The 24705-nt window shown below is 44.8% G+C and overlaps 1 protein-coding gene across 10 annotated transcripts in view; it reads right to left on the reverse strand.

Annotated features, from left to right (window-relative positions):
* APBB2 (amyloid beta precursor protein binding family B member 2) overlaps nucleotides 1-24705 on the reverse strand; it is a 359532-nt gene that overhangs the window by 307081 nt on the left and 27746 nt on the right. For 8 of the 10 annotated variants that reach the window (XM_054688336.1, XM_054688339.1, XM_054688343.1 and 5 more), the window contains one exon: nucleotides 22554-22764. The gene's annotated coding sequence lies outside the window, so the exon portion shown is untranslated. Of the gene's footprint in view, nucleotides 1-15119; nucleotides 15238-22553; nucleotides 22765-24705 lie in introns of those variants that run through there. The other 2 variants (XM_037530235.2, XM_054688337.1) reach the window with 1 other exon arrangement.

The following is a 24705-nucleotide window of genomic DNA, read 5'->3' on the forward strand; positions in this document are numbered from 1 at the left end:
TAGGTAACTTGTTTGGGGTCACCATGCTATGCTGACAGAGAATGACCCAGGATCAAACCCCAATCTGTAAATTTTCCAAGTCTAGCCAACTGCAACATGAAGCATCAAGCACACTGAGGGACTGTCCTCCATATTCTCTGGGGCTAATAAAAAAGAGGGGGGGTGTGAAATCATGTAGTTGATTATCATTACACATATCTCCCCAGCAGCCCCTTTTTTTTTTTTTTTTTTTTTTGTGGGACCCTCGCTGGTGGCCAGGGATCGAACTGGTTCTGCAGAGGCTGCGGGCAGCCTCACAACCCAGCACTCAACCACTGAGCCACCAGGGGAGGTTCCCCAGCAGCCTTTTCTAAAAGAAAAGTATCATCGTAAGTATTTTAATCCTAAAAGGTATTAAGTTTAGGATAAAGGACTGTTTCTTTCTATAGTACAATAGCAAATGTGGATTAATTTTGAAAGCCTGCTTAACCTACTGATTATTATTTCACCAACAGGAAATCAAGAAAGTAAGTACCTGGTGCGCTTTACAGCACACACTTTTATGTTTGTGCAGTAAACCCTCCGGACCAGGTAGGCATCCTTCCCCAGGATGTTTTACAGATGAGGAAAGGGTGGGTTAGGCACGGCCCCCACTGACACCCACACATCCCAAGCTGCTCTGCCTAGACCTAAAGTCTATGCTCACATTAGCACAATACAGTCAAGGCAAAAGAAAGCTTAAGTCACCTCTCTGCTTGGTTTTGAGGGTACACTCAATGGAATAAGTTGGAAAGTGCCACACTTTCTAGCACATCCCTATGAACATTAATTTTACCAAATTAATTCATCTCCAGAGAAGTCAAAACTTGGTCTCACATTGAGCATACCCAATTCAAAATTTCAAACTTGTCTGGATCAATGTTAGAACAGGTGTTGGGTATCAGGTTGAGATGAGTAGAACCTAATTACATACCCCCACCCCACTCCCAGCTCTTGGGGCCTGTGCCCTCCCCACCCCTTAGTGCCTCAGCCCCCATGGTAGACAGCATTGAGGTTAGAACTTTTTCCAGGAATTCCAGCCTAACACCAATTTTTCCTCTGGAGAGTAACTAACAATAAGAAAAGAGTCCTTGAGTCACAAGTCCTGGGTATTCTTTCTTAGATTTAATTTTTTTTTAGTTGTGGTAAAATACATATAACAGAATTGACCTTTTTAACTATTTTTAGGTGTACAGTTCTATGGCACGAAGGACATTCACAGTATCATGCAAAAATCAGTGCCATCCATTTCCAGAATGTTTTCATCTTCTCTAACCAACATACCTGAACCCTCTCCATACTAACTCCCCACTTTCCCCCACCCCAGCACCAGCAGCCCCATCTCTAGTTCTGTCTCTGTGAATCTGGCTTCTTTAGGAGCTGCACTTCAGCACATGCACACAGTAGCTATCCTTTTGTGACTGATTTATTTCACAAAGCATAATGCCAGTTCTCTTTTGTTCCCATTTAATCTCCTTTAAGAAATACTCGCGAAATGCACATCCTTTAGAGGAAATAAAAATAAACATGTGAGATGTATTTTTTCCCCTTTTACTCACTGCTAAAAGGACATATAGGCCTCCCTGGTGGCACAAGGGGTTAAGCACCGCATTCTGAAGCAATCCACAGCCTCTGCAGCACGAGTTTGAACCCCGGCCGACCAGAGAGAAACCCACATGGCGAAGCAGACCTCTCCTGTCTAGCCCGCTGCTCCCCACAGCAGTGTGTTTTCAGTCAGTCTGCCTGTTCTGTTCCCAGCTCTGTCTCTGGTGAATCCTCTCACCCCCTGCATCTCTGGCCTGTACCCCAGCTCTTGTATGAATAAATAAATCTTTTTTAAAAAATTGAAAAAAATAAAAGGACATATAAACACGAAGGGTGCTCGGAGAGGAAGAGACGACAGAAAGTCAACAAAACCATCCGCCAGCCCCCCATGGGACAACTCCATTTTCATTGCCACTTATTCTTTCAAAATCTTTTGCTTCGTCACATGAAATTGTTGTAATTAATCATGTTGAGTATTCTCTTTCTTTCACTAACTATCCATCAAAATGCTCTATCTCCAGTTATTTTAAAAATGAACTTTGAAGGTTAATATTAAGGGGGGAAAATGTGTTTTTGTGAAAATGTGTCTCCACCTAGCTCTCCTAAGGCAGAAATAAGCTACAACTGCCTGAAGTTCCACTCTGATATAGAGAAATTGTCCCTGACAAGACAATACCATATTATTTAATCGTTGGTGCTGCAGAAAGAAGGCAACACCTTCATAAGTGCTCCTGTAAAAGTCATTTGAATGTTAAGCAAAAATGTGTACAAATTTAAAATGTGGCCATCCATCCCACCATTATCTCTCTCGATGGAAAACAGCACAACAGCATCTAATGAAATTCTTGTTTTCTTTACAGGAATAAATAATGCTGCCGCAAATCAACATTCTCCTAATTTTTTTTTCAATCCATATGTCCTCAGAATTAAGGGGGAGGAAGATAAAAATTCAATAAAACTGGCACCTTATTTTTGTTTCATATTTCTACTTGCAGCTTGTTATATATATAATTTATATAAAACAGCAGGATCTAGAATCAGTGAAGGAAAATGACTTGAACTGAAATAAAACTCAAATCAGCAGAAGATGACTTTGCCATCATAAGTTGATGGAAGCAAGACTTCCTTTATTTATTTTAGTAGAAATAACCTCAAGTTCTGGAAAAAAAGACATTTTTAGAAAACGACACTGACCCAATTGCTAAGTCTCATGAATAAGAACGTGTTACTTTTGTTGTACCACTGCACATATATTTTCTGCTTAAATCATTGGAAACATTTCATTTGAATGTGGGATTTTTTTTCCTCCTGAATTTTGAGATACTAGATAATTGAAGGCATGGAGTTCCACTGTAATGGTAAGCAACACCCTTACTGCTCACTGGAAATTTCTTCTCTCATCAAGGGAGACCACGAGCACCATGAAGTGAGAATAACCCAACAAAGGAGGACCCAAAAGGACTGATCATTACAAATTCAAAGTCTAAATTACTTGAACTAGAAGGAATTCACAGGGATTCCAAGCTCTAATTCTGCCTAGCCTTCCAGGCCTGCTTCCTTACCTGAATGGAATGTTTCTGGGGCTGGTCCACCTATACCTGCAGCTTCTTTAATCCACTTCTCAATAAACCCCACTGTACCTTTCTGAAAATTGCCCCAAGCTTAAAAAAATTCAGCAACGTGGGCAGTAACCTCCTCCCATCCCTGACAACTAGCCAAACACTTTTTCCCTCTGATTTTTGCTACTTATATCAATATTCTTTCACAAAGACACATCCTGGGCGCCCCCATTGAATGAAAATTTTTAGTGAGCTTGCCCCACCTTTCCCTTTCCCAGCTTGCTTTGTTAAAGTAGAACCATAAACATTATCAGAGAATAAAACTCTTGAGAAAAACAGATCCAGGCCATCTGCTCTGACTTCTGGAAGGACCAAAACTAAAGATGCCTCTGTGGAAAGGAAATCTAAATGTCATTTTTTTAAGTGGGGAGTAAGAGTCAACAGCATCAGCAAAACCCCACGTCTGACCCTAAGTTTATTTTTCTCATACCTAAAGTTCACCCTTAGCAACTCCAATAGGTCACTCCTCTGCCCTCTGCTTCCTCTGAGGGTCAGCTGACACCCAAGGTAATGGCTACATACCCAAAAGACAATAGAATGAAGTCATAATTTGGGCATCTCAAGTCAAAAATCACTCTTCATTAAATTAACTGAGGCAAAAGCATACACAGAACAGGCTGAATCCTGCTTGACATAACAGTTCCTCCCTGAACATAGTAGATGAGCAATGATCTTTGGGCCTGAACTGCTTTTTATTTCTGGACACAAATCAGTGGCACTGATCAACTGGGGACAAGGTACCAGGAAAACCAACATGAGGACCCTGCTGAAGACCCTGCAGTCGTTGACAATGATCAGAAAGCCACTGAAGGGAGAATGGAAGGTGGCGAGTACGTGTGCATAATGTGAACATTTGTTTAGGTGTGTACCCAGCGTCACCGTTAGAGCTGGTTGCCACAGGTGTGCCCCAAAAAACACGATTTCAAAGCAGATTATGCAAAATAGATCCATGGGCCAGTGCTGAGTAAATGAAATTGTAACAGGGTGGTCCCCAGGAAAGGGGGAGGTTCCAGGTTCCCTGGAGGATGGAGCTGAGCAGGGAGAGAAGAAGCTGCAGAGGAGACTGAGGAAGGAAGGAAGCAGGATGGAGAGCCAGAAGGAGACCTGGAGGAGGCACATGGAGCCAAGAGACACGTGAAGAAACTGCGTTTGCCTTTTGGTCGTGGACTGGGTGACACAGATGTGGGTGAGACCCGTGGGGAGGTGACAATGGCAGTTTTGTCTTGATTTTGATATTGCTCTTTTCCTTCCAGACTTGTCTGGTTGTTTCTGATCCTTTTCTATGGGTTCCCACTGGAAGATGCTTTAGACTTGGGGCAGGCTTTGGGGCCTTGCTCTGGGCCAATTCCATTTAGGTGGAGTTTTACCCACAAAGGGACGGGTAACTTTGGGTGCTTGATTTAGAAACTATTTTCTTTGCCTTTCCTGTATTGTTTCCTAATTGTATTAAAGTTCCTTCCCATTAAAGTCTCATATGTTTTGTGCTGATGTGGCGGATGGCAGAACCTATTTAGAGCAGGCAGGTTTGCGGGGTCTGGGGTGCCCCTCTCTCCGCCCTGTAACAAAATGAACACATTTCTTTGCAGCAAGACTTCTGGGGAGAGAGACGATATAGTTTTCCCAATTTGATGGTAGAAACCTTTATTTATGACCTATTTCTAATGTCTCAGGTTTCAGTGAACACACTTTGGGAAGTGCTACTTTAGAGGACATGGAAGCCAGGTTAGCAGCAAGGACTAGGCAAGGGGGTACAATTAGGTAACATCGATCCAATCATCAGAACTAGTGGGGCATTAGTGGTTCCTGAAGAGATGTTTCAAAGCAAGCCAGCCCTCTGCACCCTTCTCTGGGCCTGAAATTGTTCCTGTTTGTGTCATGATCTTGACTCGGCATCACTCACTGGCCCAAGACGGGGCAGTCACCTCCGCAGACCACTTGATCTATAGGAGCCCATTTAGCACTTTGAATCATATTATTCATCTCTGTCTTCTTTATAGCACCTCCCACCAAGACAGCAGAGAGTGTTTTACTCATTACTGTACCCCTAGGCCTACTGGCACATAGTAAGTGCTCAATAAACACTTGTGGAATGACTATATAAATGAAGTAGCCTGCTATTCCTCCTTCTCTCATGGAAAAATGATTTCTTAAACATCTGGTTACATTTAATTGCACTTCAATATGATTTATTATTTCAAATAAAGAGGTCATGCTTACACTATGGCCGCTAAATTAAATGGCATCTGCATTTCCTTTGGACACATTTTTTCATAATAAGCCACTATAAGGAAACATACTTTTGAGTCATTCCAGAAACAATGGGTTTAAAGTGAGTTTCTCCCCTAGGGCTTTCTGGAATTTGGACACAAAACCACAAAGTGAACTGGCTCTTATGTTAACCAAACCCATACTGAGCTCATTAACAGCAGGCTAGAAGCCTATTCCCTCTCAAGTGCTGGTAAACTCTCAGCACAAGTTGCTGAAAAGGTTCTGGGGCATATTTATTAAAGCCTCCAAAGACAAAAGTCTTTTTATTCACATAGTCATACTTTGACAGACATTTATTGAGCACCTAGGACTTTCTAAGCACTGGGAACACGAAGGATGAAGTGAGTAACCCATGCCATCTCTCAAGGGCTTACAGTCTAAAGGAGAACCAGTCGCCTGTCCTAGGTGGCACCTGTCTTCCAAGTGTGGTCCCCTAACCAGCAGAGTCCATGTCACCTGGGATAGGATACCTGCCATTTTACCAGACCACAGACTGGTGGAGTTGGAAGCTGAGAGGGTGGGGCCAGTGAAGGGTTTTTAAACAAGGGTTTTGCAAGCCCTCAGGTCATCCTGACACAATAGGTGGATAATGACTAAGCTACTTCCTGAAGGAGGAAAAAAAGACTAGCAGGTAATGAAGAGACAGAGGAAGGATAGCTGCAGGCAACAGGAACAGAGGGTAAAAGTGGGAAGGGCAGAGAGCCGGCTCTGTGGTGAGAACAGTGTGGCTCAAGCTGGTGCAGGAGACGGAAGGACACAGGATCATGAAGTGTGCCGGTGCCCTGCAAGGAGCTGGGATTCACCCTGAGAACAGTGAGGAGCCCCTGAGGGGTGGGATGGGCATGCCCAGACCTGCAGAAGATTTCAGGAGATCACCTTGGAGACACTGCAGAGAACAGAGAGTCCTCACAGAAGGCAGCTGCAGACAGCTAGGTGAGAAGGGGCAGGGGTTGGAAGGAAACCGGGGGCACGCTATCAGAAATGACAGATCTCCGAGAGGGTGCTGGCAGCTCAGGTACACCTGACACAGCCACAGAGATGGAGCTGCCAGGGCGCTAAGGGGTGTCTTGAGCATCCCTACCTCTGAGAAGACTTGCCTCACAGCCCCACACCCATCCAAGGCAGATGCTGGTTAAGGAAGCACTGAACACACTGGTAGCACACATCATATTTTATTGTGCTTAGTTGCTCAGCTGTCAGTCTTTCCTTATAGATTGACAGCTTGCAGCAAGCAGAGGCAGGAGCCATCCTGGTCAGTTTCCACTAGCAGCATTTGGAACAGCGCCCAGCGCTCCGGAAGCCAAACTGAATGAATGGAGCTAGACAAGCCAGGAGGCCATGGAGAGGCCACTGTTTTCATTCAGGGGAGAGATGACCTTGTCATGGGGAAGGAATCCTAAAGCTAAACAACCGAATTTCTTAATCTTTTCCTAAGTCTCTTGATAAATTCAAAACACTGAATGAACACCTTTATAAATCAATTATGTTATAAGAATTCAACAGTAAATCTGATCTGTTGAATGGAATCCACAAGCTCATCTTCCTGTGAAAGTCAGAAAGGTCCATGGTTTGAGTGCTTTTGCCAGTGAATCTATGACACAGTGAAAGTCACCTAATTGAGATAACAATTTTGCTTTCTTTTGTTTTCAGAACTACTCTGCAAAGCTTAAAGCAGAGGATGGAGATATTTTCAAATCACACTAACACAGTCTGTGCCTTTGCTTTAGTGTTTAGAAATGATTTCAAGCAGGCAGATAATGTTGTGACCCAATTGCAGGGTATTTTGGAAGTCGCAGGCACCTAACTTGGGGGTGGATCTGGTGGGCGTAGAGGGAAGAGTTACTAAGCAGGCACTACCACCTGCCTCTCAATCCTGCACAAGAATTTTATAAAGAAGGGAGCTGTGACAATCAGGAAGTAATGCAACTTCTCCCCTGACCTGCTTCCCATTTTCTCACCATTCCCAAAATAGACAGAGCTAAGGAAAATCATAAATATATTTCTCAGCCCTCTAGGGGGAAGGTTCATTAAGGGCATAAATTTGGATCCCTGAGAAAAAAGAATGAAAGGCAAAGCTATCAAAAGTCTAGAATCATGAAGGAGAAAATAAAACCTCAGTATAAAAAGGAATCTGAGAAACCAAACAGTGACCACTTCCTACACCAAAGATTCTAGGAGGTGGTATCCCAAGGTCAGCTGCCCTGGACATCCAGACTCAAGCTCTTTAGAGTTAAAAGTTAAAGTCTGGCTTAAAACTAAAAATAACTGCTAAAGCCTTATTGATCTACAGTCCTGATTCTACATAAATCGTTATAACTCAGAAAATCATTATAACAGCCACATCAAAAAGGCATCATGAGTATCCCTATGTATGGATGAGGCAACTGAGGCACTATATAAATGCCCAAGTAAAATTCTGTTGTCCACAATCATATGGCTATTAAATTGCACAGCAGTAAACCTCAAGAGTCTGCTTCATAACTCCCAAACCCCTGCTATCTCCCCGTAAGGCTGTTCTGTGTATGCCCCTTGGGACAGTTAGCATTATCCTGACCTACACCCCCCAGATGCCACAGTTAAGACCTTCAAAAAGGCTTCCAGATGCTGCCAAATGTTCCCTGGAGGACCAAACTGGCCCCTCGGACAACCACTGCTATAGAGATTTGAAAGGCCAACAATCTAAGGCCCCAGAGGGAAGAGCAAATCCTAAGCAATAGGTAGAAGAAACAGGCTTTGACAGTTCTGGAGAGTCCAGGAAAGATGGGAAAGGAGAAAGTATGGGCTTTTCTGTGTGGTGGGACTGTCCACTGGGAGTGTGGTGCTCTGTCTTCTAGGCCATGGGGCCCTCAGTCTTGCAGAGCGAGACCAGCTCTTCTCTCTACTCTCTCAGATCTTCACACTCACATCTCTACGGCAGCACCACGCTCTCCTCCATTCCTCTCCATCTTCCTGAATGTAGCACAGAGCCTGGCACACCAGTTCTTAATAAATATTAGCTGACAGAAGGCAAGAACAGATGTGGCTGAGGTTTCTGGATGTTACTAACTGAATACACCTATGTCTCCACTAAGGATCTGGAAAAGGCATAAATGAATAAAACTTGATTCTTGGGAAGAATAATCAGTTCGGGTTGGATCACTAGAGGATTCTGAGGTTAAATCAGTGTTTCCCAAAGTATCAACATGGCCATGAGCCCATAATTTGTTTTTATTAACCCTCCTCCCTGCCACTTCCCATCAGCAACTAAAACTAAGGTGAATGATAGCAATTCCACTTTTTTTTTTTTTTAAAGCAAATGATTTTTAAGCTTCCTCCAGTGACTCATCAAGGCTCACCCTGGGGGGCCTGATTCTGCAGGGTTCCAAACTAAGCTGGCTGTGACATAATTCCTGTGCTCCATCTGTAGTTCCAGGAATCACCAACCCCGAAAAGCTAAAGCATGCTGTTTGGGCAGAAAGAGGACTGCACGCAAAGAAAGAAATGCTAAGATCTGTCATTCTGAGGCACTGACTGCTAAAATTCACATTTCAATCACTTGTCCTTTCAGCTCTCAGACCTTCATCTTTCATCTTGGCACTTTCCTAGTTATTCTTGGGCTATAATTCAAAAATACTCACTGATTCCCAGAGCACTTTCAAAATTAGCTTCTTCTCTGTTCTTGGGACCTTGGGCCTGGACCAGTGACTCTACATTCCTGGAAGGCCCAGAGGCCCCATCAGCCCACCCATAAGCTCCACCGTTCGGCCTGGACTCTGCTACTCACTGGATCCTGAGGCCAGGGCTCTCTATACCTCAGGCTGGGATTCCCAGATGTATCAATTTCATGGGCCATTAAGCTGCCAAATAAAAACATTCCCATCAATTCATAACAGAGATCATAACCCCAAATTGGAAGAGTACAAACTCAGAGAAAAGGACACATCTTCTAATTGGAAAACACTTATGAAATATTCACTACAGTGTCACTGTTATCATTTTGATAAGGACAATGAAAATGTTACCAACAGACAATAGCCTGTAGGCCTAGCACCAGCTTTGCATATATTAGACACTCAGTTACTTTACAATGTTTGCAAGCGTGGCTCTGATTTACAGGGCAGCGACACTGGAAACCTGCTCCCCATACCACCAGTAATGAGCACTCTTCCCTCCTGCCTCAGCATGGCCTCACTCTTCATTCTCCAGCACTCTGCAAATTCTCTTCCATCTGTGTCCATAAGAGTAATAGATAAGGGCCTCCCCTGGTGGCGCAGCAGTTGAGCCCTGGGCTGCGAAGCTGCTCGCAGCCTCTGCAGCGCCAGTTACATCCCCGGCCACCGGGCGAGGGTCCCACATGGCGTGCAGACCTCTCCTGCTACACCCGCTGCTCCCCTCAGCAGTGTGTTTCGTCAGTCTGCCTGTTCTGTTCCCCACTCTGTTTCTGGTGAATCCTCTCACCCTCCCACGCTTCTGACTGTACCCAGTGCTTGTACAAATAAATAAATAAATTTAAAAAAAAAAAAGAGTAATAGATGACTGGATCAAGAAGATGTGGTACATATACTCAATGGAATATTACTCAGCAATCAAAAAAGATAAACACATGCAATTTGCAGCAACATGGAGGGAGCTGGAAGGGATCATGCTCAGTGAAATAAGCTGGAAAGAAAAAGAAAAATACCAGATGGTCTCACTCATAGCAGGAATTTAGAAAACCTAAATAAGGGACCAGGAAAAAGACTAATTATAATAAAGTAAAAATCAAACTCAACAAGCAACTATAAACCAGAGACACACTGGGGAGAGAGGGAAGGAGGCTAAGAGGAGGGTTTGGTCAAAACAAGGGGAGGTGGGAATTGTATGGGGACTATAACCAAGATGAAAATGTGTACATTGTGCAAAAATGAAAAATGATGTAAAAAATATATAAAATTTAAAAAGTAACAATAAAAAAAAGAGTACACGTCTCCTCTAAGGTCAGGTCCCAAACAGCATTCTTTTTAGTCAAGTTTTACAAGGGGAGGGGGCGCTCTTCCTCCCTCTCCAAGCATTCCTGAAGCATACTTTCCAGTACAGTAACATTTCAGAAACTTTAGGTGTTTCCCAACAAAGAAAATTTTGGAAAATTTCACAAGCAGCACAAGACAGAATGGTTCACTATATGTATAACCACTGTCAAATCGAATGAAGAAAAACCTTCACCTACAATTCCCTATCATTCATTTTTTCCAAGCTCTTTTGCAACCTTTGTCCATAAGAATCTATACATGGGGGGCCTCCCCTGGTGGCGCAGCAGTTGAGCGCTGGCTGCAAAGCTGCCCACAGCCTCTGCAGCGCCGGTTCGATCTCCAACCACCGGCAAGGGCCCCACATGGCGCGACAGAGCTCTCCTGCAGCGCCCTCTGCTCCCCTCAGCAGTGTACTTTGTCAGTCTGCATGTTCTGTTCCCTGCTCTGACTCTGGTGAATTCTCTCACCCTCCCATGCTTCTGACTGTACCCAGTGCTTGTATAAATAAATAAATCTTTAAAAAAAAAAAAAGAATCTATACATGGGGACATTTTTCCTGATTATAAAAGCAATACCTGGTCTAGCACTTGTTCAAAGTTTAGGAAACAATGCAAGGGTTAAACATTGTGGAATAAGATGATGTAGAAAGACATTGTCTCCTTTAACTCTATGACCAAAGGCCTCAAATACCTTTAAACTGGCCCAGGTTTCTTACTTCTTGCCAAGCAGTGACGGCTTGACTCTACCTGCCACCGGTCCTCTCTTACAGCTCTTTTGCCCCGTTTGGAGTTACTGCCCCACCCCAACCAGGGACCCAGCAACCCTGGAGCCAGGTGGCCACAGAAAGCACTGGATGGAGACATACTGTCTATTTAAATGCGGACACTAACTCAGGCTTCTCCTCACCTGCCGTACTAAAGGCTAATGAGGTGAACATCTAGAAAGCAAAAGTACTCTACAAACACCAAGTGGGATTGGTTTCCTTTGCTCTTTGCCCCATCATCATAGCTTGCCAAAAAAAAAAAGTTCATGATCTTGCCAAAGAGAAGCAGGTGCATTCTGACAACTGTCACCTGCTACTACTGCTACAGCAGCCCACCATGGACAACTGCCCAATGCAAAGATGGCACCATCAGGAAATGATGATAATCTTACTCCAGCAACTCAGGGCTGCCTTTCTAATAAAGGCCTAAAGAGAGAAGTTGGGGATATGGAAAAGACTTGCCAAAATTTCACATAGGTGGGCCCAGGACACCCTCCCCTACAGGTCTGGAGGAGTCTTCTTTCCCGGATTATCTGCCTGACCAATAGCAGAAGCTCCCCTCAAAAGAAATATAAAATAATCTTAACTATCTAATGTGTTTTACATAAAATAAGCATTACCTTATCGTTGATCTAGATTTGGCAAGGCCACAAAGAGTTAATTTTATGACAACCATTCTTTGACAAATGAAAACTAAAAGGGAGGGAGGAATGGCAAAAAAGAAAACAAAAGCATTTGACAAAGCAGGACAGACCAGACTTAGTGAAACGCAAAATCAGCTTCATCTAACATTCTAAATGACACCTGCCATTCTCAAATGGCTGCATGGCAGGCCCTCTCAAGTGGGACAGGAAGGAGCCAAGAGACATCCACTTTTTACTGCAACTCCTGCATTTTACAGAAAGGAAAACTGAGGCCCAGAGAAGGAAACCGACTGTGTGACTATACAGAAAATTAAAGCAGCAGACACAAATCTGGCCCAGAACGCAAGTTTTACCACCACATCCCACCAGAATTTTTATTATGGAGAGTCTGTCACTCTGCCTCTAACAAACCATTTCAACTGAGAAAAACACCATCCACAAGTATCAACAAACAAAATACGTACTAATAACATTAAAATTAAAGTGGGTAATTTGAGTTTATCTTCCTTACATTTTAGTTCATCTGTTGGTAGTACAACATGGTTGAAAGTAAATGAACACAAAACAGTTTCCAAATATGGATGGAAGTTTCTGAAAAACATTCAAATCATTTTGAAGACATGCTGTTCCAATCAAATCTAATTCCAAACAACAAATCAAAAATGTTTTTACAAGAGAATGCTTATTGAATAATAATGAAATCAGTTGAAGACAGTCTCATGAGCTAAAACTTTCAAGTCCTGTTGCTGAGTCCACCTCCTGAACATTTATTTCAAAGATACTGACACAGAAGCTGATGTGTGTAAGAAACTTAGTGCCTGGCACACAGCAAGCACTGAACCAATGCTAGTTTCCTAAACCCGGGGTAAGAAGGTAAGTACTGCCCACATACCTATTAATACCTTCTCACAATACTTCCCTAAAAGTCTGTCCTGCACCCTGGGAAACTGAAGGTGTTATAATCACCAGAGTATTTTTTATGTTAAAAGTGTAACTGAAAAAGGTATAGAGGGAGAAAACTTAAAAAAACAAATTTGGATATCCAGAAATCCGGGTAGTCAAAAAGTCAACATAACACTATTCTAATATTATTGCAACATTTTCAGTATTAACTAATCCCTGCTGTAACAGAAAAAAATGTAATTTGATGTTTATTATTTTTCCTTTGGTGGCAGAAAAAGAAAACAACCACCAAAAGTCAAAACATGAGTAACCGTTTTAAAATATTTCATCTTTGTACAAGTGGATTCTTGCAATATTTAGTGGTATTTTCCTAAATAATTGTGCAGTCAGTATTCACATTACTCCTTAAGTTTAAAACACCAGTCTTTTACAGTTCAGCTCCTAGAGTTTTTCCACTGTCACTTTACAGAAGTTTCAGAAAGGTGATCATGCTAGTTCTTTTAATCATTTAGTTAAAAGTATCTTTTGGAAGAGAGGATAAAGGCATTAAGACATAAGCACCTTCTCCAAAAAGGGATCCTAACCTTAGAGACCTTTCTCAAAGGATCTGTGCATATCCCTAGGTACAGTTCAGCCTACAAAGACACTGATTTTTCAGGGTAAAGGTAGTAAGTGGATTGACAGAAGGACAGCAATGGAAATTCTGCATCTGTTTCCCCCCTCGGTGTTCTGATTACCAGCCCACTGTACTCTACTGCCACCTGTGTTCTCTCAGCCTTTCCCCAGCATGAAGGTTTCTCATCTTGACAAATGTCATTTCTTTCAAAACAGTGCCATTTCTAGGACTCAGCAAGTTACAATAAACAATTGTTGAACAAATATTGCTTTCAAGCAACAAACTGAAAACACAACAAAGCTGCTACCTAAGTTCTAAAGAAATTACCCTTCAAGTATTCTGTCTGTTCCTGAAAGGCCAGCTTCTCTTAATCATTGTGGCTATTTGAGGACAGATATGAAATATAAACCCATCACAAGCGGAAAAAAAAAAAAAAAAAACTCAGGATACCCAAATAGAGAACAACAGATCAAGACACCACAGCTGGTTTTTTTTAAACAATGAAATATTAAAACAAATGACAAACCAATGGCAACTTCACAAAGTTTCCTTATTTCTTGGAAATTCAAACACCACTGCAGGCATCATTCTGTGCTTTCACCTAAGTCATCAGGCACAATGGAAAGCCAACTGACTGGGTAATTTCTAAGACAAAACTGCCCTCTGAGAGCCCAGCCTGGTCCCAGCCTCATACACGGACCTTATTTCTTCTCCTCTCCATCTTGCACACCTTCCTCCACCACCACCACTTAAATCCAACCAAAAACGCTTGTGACAGTCGTGGCTTGAGCCTGTGCAGAACTTGATTATTCAACAGTCACAACTCTTAGGTCTGATTTTTCCGTACTTTGTTGGTTTTCTTTTGTTTTTGTTTTTTTTTAATTCAAGCCCCAACCTCTCTCGACCTTTTGCCCCTGACCCCTTGGTTCCAGATCCCTTCACCGATGTCGACAGCACCTTTCCTTGTTTCTCGGGACTCCGCATCTCTTCCCCACGGCCCAGCAATGTTCTTACCGCACAAATGTCACACCTAGCGCTGCTCTAACCTCCATTCCGCCCGGCGGGCCGAAGAGGGGCTTCCAGGACCCGCCGGCCAGCTCCCCGGATTGGGCTCCCTTCGTCCAGCCATTTTCTAGTTAAAACGCTCTCTCTGCCTCCGAGAGGGAAAATGAACTTTTCCCCCTTTGATCTCGCAGCGGCTGGCGTCCGACCCCCCGGAGATGCCAGCCTCGTCCCCAACTCCCCGGCAGGAGCGCGCCGCCTCCCCGGGAGGGAGCGCCCGGGCGCACAGCAGAGGCTGGTGCCAGGCAAGGGGGTGTGCGCTCTTGCCCGCCAGCGCCCACCCGCACTTTCCCCTCCGCAGCCCCCACCCGGGCGTACCCCCTCCAACCTGTCTCCCCCGCCCAGGCCCTGCCAAGCTCGGGCAGCCGAGGGGGAGAAGAGGGCGCAGGGAAGCGGGAGGGATGGAAGTCGAGGAGTGAGTCCGCATCGCGTGCCACCCGCCTGCGCTGCGGGCGCCGGGCGCGCGGGACTCCGCAGCGGGCGCCCTGCAGATGCGGCGGCAGCTGCTGCAGCTGTGGCTGCGGCTGGGCGGCCGGCGGTGGCCGCGGAGCCCTCGGGGCCGGGCGCAGAAGAGCAGCCGGCGGGGCTGCGCGAAGCCGCTCGCCGAACACCGCAGCCGCTGCCCGGTCCCTCGCCCGCACCCCGGGCCGCCCGCAGACCCGGGGCCACGGCGCGCAGAGCAAGCGGGCTCACCCGTGGGGCGCGCGGCGCACGCCTCGGCTCCGGCGCCGGCAGCTCCGCTCCAGACTCGCCCTCCCCGGAGCGCCCGGATCAGCTGCGGGCGCAGCGCACGAGCTTCCTACTTGAGACCGGGACGGGCTCGCGACTGAGCATGCCCGGTGCGGCCCCGGAGGCCCGCGCTGCGAGCGGCGCCGGCGAGATTCCACTTCTCCAGGCTTTGGCGGCGGCTGCGCCTGGAGAGGCTGGAGGGGCCCGGCCGGGCGGGGCCGAGCCCGAGGAAGGCGGGGCCGGGGGCGGGGCGGGGGCCGGGGAAGGGGGCGGGCCGCGCGGCTAGTGCGACCCCTGCAGGCCCCGGCTGCGAGGAGCCGGGATGCGCCGTCCCCAAATCTTGTGGGAAGGAGGCTGAGAGACATCAGTGGGAGCCTTAATGACCCGTAGATGGGGGTCGCGGTGTAGCCGCAAAGCCCCGCCCTGTGGTTGGCATCTGTCTGCACCTGAAGACAGTTGGGTAACCCGTCCCTGGCTCGTGTTTTCTCCCACCTTTCCGCTTTCCCTTGTAACAGGAAAATGTCCCCAGGTGAGAGCGGCCCACAGCCACGCAGCTGTAACTTGCAGGTGAGGGAGATCTCCTTACTTCAGTTTCCTGATCCAGAACCCCAGCACCCGCCTGCCCCCCCCCCCACACACACACAGATCCTAAAAAGTATCAGGCTTTTCTGCTCTCCCGCCATTAGGATAGATGAGGGAACCCTGTGGTCCTGAATGCGTGCCTGATGGCGGGCACCTGGAGTGGGTACACCTGGGCTGAGAGACTGAGTTTATAAGGGCGGTGTCATGGGGACGCCAGCAGAAGCAGAGAAGCAGAGACATGAGAAGAGCAGAGAGAATGTGAGAGAAGGCCGGAGAGCCCAGATTGAGTGATGGCTTGCTGGGGGCTGGGAGGCCTGCCAGCCTCCCGGCCCCCCAGCGCCCCTACCTGCCATGTACCCGGTAAATCCCACTAAAAGCCTGAAAACCCTCCGAGGTCTCCAGGACTCTCTCCTCCTTTACCGGGTCTGCAGGATCAGAAACCCTGCCCTGTGTCATTCCTGCCTCTACATACAGCAAGATCATCTCAGGGAAGAAACAGACCTACAAGAGGAGAAAAGCATGGTTTTCTTTGCACCCCCAGGAAAATTACCTATAGCTCGAATTGTAAGCAAACAAGCAAAGTCGAGGGGAATGCATATAGTAGTGGTAATCTGTGTTCTACCCCAGATGCTGTGAATTATATCCCTTAAAGCATATTAAGGATTGCTCTTCACCAGCGTGGTGGTTGTCAAACCTGAACCTGGGTCACAATCACATGGCAGGCTTGAAGAAACAGATAGCTCGTTTCCACTCCCACACTCCCAAAGTCTGTGAATGAGTTGGTCTGCGTTGGACCCATCCATCTATCTAACAAATTCCCAGGTGATTCTGGTTTTATCTCTGTGAGGATCACACTTTGAGAACCACTACTCCATACATACAAAAGCACCCACGCACACACTGCCTTGTCTATCACTTTCAGGATGATTGTGCTAAAAACAAATGCAAAATAGTAAATGCAAAGTAAATGGCTCCTCCTCACTCATCCTCTTACCCAAACTTCCAGGATGCAGTCTTTCCTCAAATAACAAACTCACACACAAAAATCCATCCTTATTCATGGGAGAACTCTAGAGGGTGGGTGTGGGATTACTTGATTTCTTCATACATCATGAATTTATTGAGTAGCCACAAGGTCTTGTACTATGTGAATTAAAAAAAAAAACCCAGATCCCTGCTTTCAGACCTTACTATTCAGCAAGACAGGCAGATATCCATCAAATAACCACTCAAAAATGTCCTTTCAAGCATGGCATGTGCTAGGAGAGAAATTACAAGATGCTAAGACAGTATAATGGGACCCTGAGGCAGACTGGGTGGGGTAACTGCCCAGAGGGAAGGGGTTCCTGGCTTTTGCAAGCCTACAATTTCCACGAACAATACCCCTCAGACCCATCATCTGGAGGCCAACAGTCAAGACCCTCCAGCAACATAAAATAATGCCACAGAGAAATTCCTATAAACTCATAAAGGTGCTCGCCCCGGGGCTGAGTTTCTGCACGCCAAGCTCCAACTGTCGCGCCTGCGGGCCATGAACAGCGGGCGAAGCCTGTTCAGCCCACTTTGGGGAAAAGCAGACTCGGAACTGGACAGCCAGGTTCCATCTCGGGCTCCCCGGCCGGAGAGGCGCGGGGAGACCAAGACCACCCCCCTAACCCCCGCGTTGGCGCCGGAGTCAGCGCGGGCCCCAGCCTGGCGGGCCAGCCGTCCTCCCGCGGCCCTCGACTCCCCGGGCTCAGGCGGGTCCCAGCATTGCTCCCGGCCGCCCCCTCCCCAGGGTCCCCGGGGAGTCACCCCCACCTCCCCTCCCAGCGCCGGCTCCCCGCGACCGCGAGGAAAACCCGCGGTGGAGTGCGCGGCGGCGGGGCGGGGCGGCGCGCGCAGGCGCAGTGGCCGCCAGGTTGGGCCGAGGAGGCGCCGGGCGCCTCACCTGATGCAATCGGCCTCCCGGAAGCGGGGCGGGCGCCGCGCTCACCCAGGAAACGTTTCCGCGCCCTCCCGCGGCCGCCGCGGCGCTCGCCGGGTGCCGGGGCCCTCGCCGCCCCGCTAGGTCCGGGGGCGAAGGGGGACGTTCGGCCGCCCCCTGGGGAGACCCGCGGGAGGGGCCGGGAAGGCACCGTGGGGCCAGCAGAATCCCTGGCGGCCCTAATCGTGACGTGGACATGGGCGCGGAGCCCTCCCGGCTGCGGGAGGAAATTCCCTTAATTGTGAATTTCCCCTGAGGGCGGCCGGGGTGGGGGTGAGGAAGGCGCGCAGGGGAAGCTTTGAGGCTGCCCTGCTTGCTTGCTTGCTTGCTTGCTTCGTCCTCCGCCCGACACTCATTTTCTTTCTCCCTCATCGAGAGGAACGTTTATATTAATAGCAGTTTGAAGGCAGCGTGGAGACAACTCCCTGATACCTTCTCTGTCTTGCTAAATATGTAATAGCACGTAAGCTCTGCCACATAAAACCTTCCACCGCTCACTCATTTTATAAATAAGTAATTGGTTTCTCTGTACCACATCATTCAGTTTGCAAAGAAAATCATTTCTCGTTTCACCATCTCATGCAATTTTGATGTCCATTGTGAGTGGGTTTTTCCCCTACATGCTGACTCACTCATGAATTGTTTTCCAAGGAAATGAAATATTCCAAGAATATTCCAAGAGCGTGTTTACAATAGCACAGATGTAAAAAATCACCTCTGTAAGTCCTTTAAGGCTAAAGGGGAAAGAAAAGGCAGATTCAAGGAATTTTAGTTGGAGGGATACTTAGATCATTCTAGAATCAAGTCCGGATCAACTCTGATTTTACACAGGATGTCTGTCTCTCCTTAGTCTATAGGGAAAAATGACTTTTCCTTACTTAATAGACCAAATCAGCTGCCGAATTGGCACTTGAACACGTATTTCTCGACTCTCTCATCCAATGGGGAAAAAAAATTTGTCTATACATACAGAGTACAAGGCCATGCTACAACCGCTCCCCATCCGAAGGTTATAAAGTACAAAATCAGTGGCAACAATTGGGATCCTATTACTTGGTCCCACTTCAGAGGTCATTGGTCTTTAAAGAGTCCTTGATCTAGCCAATCACTGTACAACCAATCCAATCACTTCTAAGATAACCAGAGACTAGGCATTACATGCTTCCATTAAAGAGGGATGAAAATCTTCAGAACTTCCAGACATCAAGAAATCTTTTGTATCAACATGTAGAGCCTCTGGTATTTTTGCTTGCTCATGTGGTATATGGAGGTTAAATCATGAGGCATATTGAGGTTAAACCAAGAGAATTTTAATGATCATAACAAAATAGCAGGATTGTGGAATTGTCTCTGTAGTGATTTCAAATACTTTAAAATCGAAGTGAAGAACAAAAATACCTGCAAAACTCTTGCCTGCACTAAGATCACTTTCCAGAACCCTATCTACCTTTTTATCTTGATGAATGTGTATTTCTTTGGAGAATGTTCTGACATTTAGAAATCTGGGAGAACACCTTCCACTTAAGCAAAAATAGAGTTAAGTAAATGTCAAAATACAGAGGTGCAAAGTACAAACTCATCACAACAACGTACTAGTTTGAGAATAACCTTTTCTGGGTTCTTACTATGTGCCAGATACTGGCTGTTTTCTCACAACCAAGCTATAAGAAAGGTACTATTGTTATCCCTATTTCACAGGTAATGAAAGTGAAGTTTAAGAATATGCAGTAACTAACTCAAAGCAAAGTGCAATCAGCAGCAGAGCTGAGATTTGAACTGAGGCAGTTTGCCTGCAGCATTAAATAACACTCCCAACAGAAAGTCTAAGTACAGAGAAAATGATTGTGATTTTTGTTTCATAACAAAGAAAGTGGAGAGTTGTATTTACTCTCCTTCCAAGGACAAGACTTGGTAAAATAACTTCGCACTAGGAAAGAACCCCTTATTTACTGATGAATGGTGGCCCCCAAATTTACAACTAATCTTAACCAAAGATATAAGGCAGGTGATTAAATACCCAGTGATTATGGGGGTGAGGGGAGTATATTGGCAAAGTTCCCCTCTGAAAGAACCCTCTCCATGCCTGGCTGGTGCCTGTACTCCTAAACTGTCCAAAATGTTTGTCACGAACTACAGCTGGTTATTTAGTTTTAAACTAATTAAAATTAGATTTAAAATTTCAAATTCTACATTTCAAGTGCACAATAGCCAAATAACCTAATGGCTACTATATTGACAGTGCATGGAGAAAACATTTTAATTATACAGAAAATTGTACTGGACAGTGATGCTCTAGTCCTTATCCCAATAGTGTGAGCCTTCAGTCCCTCTCCTAATCCTGGGACGCCCATGTTTCCACCTTTGCCTTTGCCCAGAGTTTCAACCCTATGTTTTCTAAACCAATATGATTGTCAGTGTGTAGAATACTACACTGGAATGGAAATATATGGGCTTTAGAATAAGACCCATTTCAATTTCACCTTTTAAATTTACATTCTGTGTGATCTTAGACAAGTTATTTAACCTTACTGAAACTTGACATTCTCATCTGTAAAATGGGTATCTTACTCTTCTTGGCTTTGTTTAGGATTAAATGAAGCTTCTGGTAGGCCTCACATAGATTTCCTTCCATTCCTATTTCAGTTAATGACATCACCAAGTACTCAGCTTTCCAAACTAGAAATCTCAGTCATCTTCAATTCTTCCTTCCTCCTTAACCACCCACATCCAATTAGTCATCAAGCTCTGTTGTTCACACCTCAGGGATGCCGCTCAAATCTGGGCCCTCCTCTCCTTCCCCACTCCTGCTGGCTTTTCATGTTCTATTTCAGAATTCTGCTAACTTGACCTTGGTGACACCCATCACTCTCAGTCCAAGTCCCTCCTCCATGCTACACCAGAGTGAGCCTTCTAAAAAAAGATGCCAATGATGTCATTTCCCTCCTTTAAAACCACTGATGACTTCCAGTGGCTTAAGAATTAAAAACATAACTACCAAACCTAAGGATCACATGACCAAGCGCTTGTCCCATTTTGAGCCTACATTTGGATTCCTCCCCTACCAACTTCCCTTTGACCTTCCCTCTCCCCAGCTCATAACTCTCTAAACTCCTGCCTCAGCTCCACAAGAGATTCCTAGAAAACAAAACAGCTCTTCATATCTCTGCCCTTGCACGCATCCTCCCCAGTATGTATTCATCCTTTTATATCTTCTTTACCTGACAAAATCCTACTTATTCTTTAAGGTGTAGCTTCAGACATTACCTCTTTTATAAATAAAAGTTTAGTCAACGTCTTAGGGAAAAGTAGTCACGTGCTCATCTGTGATGCCATAGATTTAAGAGTTAGATGTTGTAGGCTATGGGATTTTAAATACTGGCTAAACAACATCTCACTAGTGGTTTAGAAGTGACTTATTCTCTCCTAACCTCAATTTCCTTTCCTAAAATGTTGATAGCCACATCATGTGCTTAGTATTACATACTTAGTACCTGTCGTGAGTGTTACATACATGCTAGTTTTACAAATCCACATACTTAGTGTTGGCAAGCAGTGTTGTTGGAAGTATATCATGACATAATGCACATAAAGCTCATCATAATGTGCCTGACTTATAGATAAGCATTCAGTACACATTAAATCACTATATTTATGATCATTTATTCATCTTACCCATTTGTTTCCATGTGGGATTTTTTTACATTTTACATAAATTTTTTACTTTAAACACTTTCAGTTTTATATTTAAATGAAAAATGTTTTTTACAAGTACTTCATATTCATTGAACAAAATTTAGGAAATGCCAATAACAAATCCAGCTGATTAAATCCTGTGTTGTTTAAGTCATTTCTTGGCTATAAGCAAGACGAACCCTCATAGGTAGAAAATTACGGGCAGGTTGTCAGGTAGCCCACTGCAACAGCACAAGAGGGAGAGCCTGACTCAGAAGAGGGGCAGAATCTGCAGCAGTCTGGCCACAAGTGACAAAGACCAGTCACCTGCTGTGACCCCTGTTTCTTAACCCTTGCAAATTAGCGTTACATTCTCTCTAATCAATATCACAGGTGGGAATATTCAAGGTCACAGGTCCATGCCTTAGAAGGTAAAAGGCAGAAAGAGGAAATGTTCACTACCAATCCCCCGGCCCCAGGCACCTTCAGGTTCCATATTGTGAAGTGAGACCCTCCCACAACCCAAACTCCAACTTTAGGGGACTCACCAAAAATATGAAGAGGGTCTTTCCCTTCCTCCACTCTGTCACCCCATAATGCTTTACCTACACTTAATCACTCATTGGCAAACATCATGTCCTTCAGTGCTTTGGTGCCTTTGTTCATGCTGTCCTCTCTGCCTGGGATATACCCCCTGCTTTGCAAACAGACCCATTTATACCTCCCTGCAGGGTAAATAAAAAGTATCAGGCTTTTTGCCCTCCCTCCATTAGGATTGGTGATAGAACCCTGTGGTCCGGAATACATGCCTGATGGTGGCCACTTGGAGTAGGATGTGGGCATGCGTTAAGCGTGTACACCTGAGCTAAGACTGGGCTTGTAAGAGCGGTGTCACGGGGATACCAGTAGAGCAGAGAGTGGAAGAGAACTAAAGAGCGAAAGGAGAAGAGAAGAAAAGGCCAGGAGAGAACACCGGAGAGCCCAGAGAGAGTGAAGACTTGCTGGGAGGCTGGCAGGCCTCCTGGCCCCCCCAGTACCCCTGCCTGCCCTGTACCTGGTAAATTCCAATAAAAGTCTGCAAAAGCCACCGAGGGCTCCAGGACTCACTCCTCCTTTACCCCATATGCTCGGATCATAGAGATCCTGCTCCGTGTCATCCTGCCCCTACACTCCCACACCTTGTCCACTTTTCAAGACCTTCTGTCTTCAGGGTCCAAGATTCTTCCTTGAGTCTACCACCGTTAATGGCTCACTTCTTGGTTCCAGAGCCTGTCACATGCTTTTGTTGCACCTCTTACATAAAATTATATGGTGTATAATTCTTTGTTGTTACTTGATACTTGCTGCTGCTTTGTTTCAAGTTTATCACAGAAGATGCTTGATAAAGATCTATTTAGTGAATAAAGGAAAGAAAAAAGAAAATTAGCTTTTATTAAGGTACTATACTAAGCACTTTATTAACTAAGTAAACTTATCTGTATCACCATTTTATACAGAGAGAACTGAGGCATAGAGGAATTAAGTTACTTTTCTAAGGTCACACAGGTGTTAAAAGTCAGAGGCAGAATTTGAACAAAGCAATCTCAGTCCAGAGCTTAGGCTGTTACCTAATGAGATGTTATGACTCTACTGAAAGGTAGTATGCTTTTATTTTTAAAGCCCTGGTAGCTATCTCAGAAGAGGAGAAAGCCAATTAAATTTTTCTGCAAATTTTTGCTGTTGAAAAATGTACTTAGTAAATTTTATAAACACTTATTCCCAGGTTCTTGAATAATAATGAAAAGACTCTATACAGGAATTCATAGAAACTCAATTTATGAACACAAAACACACAATAAAATTCATCACACTCTGTCTCTGCCCTGATTACCGAGAGTTGGTACAGCAGACACTGCCATTTTATTGACTAATGCCTGTGGCTATAAAGAATGTATGTTCTTATGCTCGAGCAATCTCCTTTACTTCCTAAATTCTTTATTTTGCTCATCATCAGACAGTAGAAAGTTGAATCCAGAGTACCAACGTGTATGGTGTCTCACAAATAATTAAACAGGTAAGGGAGAGAACTTAAATATTTTGTTCATGTTCAAAAGGTACACCATAAATATAACATTCAACATAGAAAAATATGTAATTTTAAACTCACATCAGCATAATTAAATAGGAAGAGGGAATCGGAATGAATGATGCTAAAATGATAAGAGGTTTAAAAAGAACCAATTACTTTTAAGAGAAAGGCTTCCCTCAGACTAGAGATAAATAAAAAATATAATGCTAATTGGCAGAGGAGTTGATAATCTCCTCAACCAAGTCAGAAATTTATAGTTTCCTTTCTGTACTTGTTCCTGCCAAGCACCTCGACTTTTATGTGCCTCACGGCAAGGACTGCAGAGAGAGAGGAAGGCAGAGCAAGAGAATGAAAGCGGCAGAAGGATTGAGAGAAGAGTAGAAAGAGAGCGGGACTGAAATGGATAATGAAAAAATTTTTAAAAAGACCTAAAAATCTCTCTGATTTGAAAGATTATTACTGTAAGTAAACATCTGTCATTAGGTTAAATAAAGCACAGCTCCTTCAAAATATCTGAGAATATAAAAACGAATTTCGGAGGGAAAGGAACATTGGTATAGGAAAAGGAAATATAATTAAAATAACAGCACCGAATAAATACTTAACGTGGAGGTTAGATATTAGGAAAAAAGGTTCTCCATAAGGTCAATTAGATAAAAGAAAAGACTTCAAAGGGATATAACAAGAGTTCTATCTCTTGAGACATTTGAAATTAACTTGAACAAAACATGAGAATATATTTTGTAGAAAGCAATCTTTTCTGACAAGCTGGTAGATTAGCTTTAATTGATTTTCCTACCTCTAATTTCTTTGATTCTCTGAAATGCTATTCTTAAAAGACAAATGAGTTTTCTTTGAAGGTGAATTTTGTCTTTATTTTAATGAACTGAGATATGATTTCTCATAGAAATAGTTTCCAAGCCAATACCTTTGCAAGAAATAATTCTATTATTTTGATTATAAAAATTAAAAATCAAAATTATAACATTTCATAAACATGAATTAGAAAGGATTCAAAATCGGGCCTCCCTGGGGGCACAAGGGGTTAAGCATCACACTGGGAAGCAGTCCGCAGCCTCTGCAGCACGAGTTTGATCCCTGGCCGGCCAGAGAGAAACCCACATGGCAAAGCAGACCTCTGTCTGCTTTGTCCGCCCACTGCTGTCTCGCCCACTGCTCCCCTCAGCAGTGTATTTCGGTCAGTCTGCCTGTTCTGTTCCCCACTCTGTCTCTAGTGAGTCCTCTCACCCTCCTCATCTCTG

This window comes from Talpa occidentalis, unplaced genomic scaffold (genome assembly GCF_014898055.3).
Source record: "Talpa occidentalis isolate TD23 unplaced genomic scaffold, MPIMG_talOcc4v2.1 talOcc4.6, whole genome shotgun sequence".
Lineage (NCBI taxonomy): Eukaryota > Metazoa > Chordata > Mammalia > Eulipotyphla > Talpidae > Talpa > Talpa occidentalis.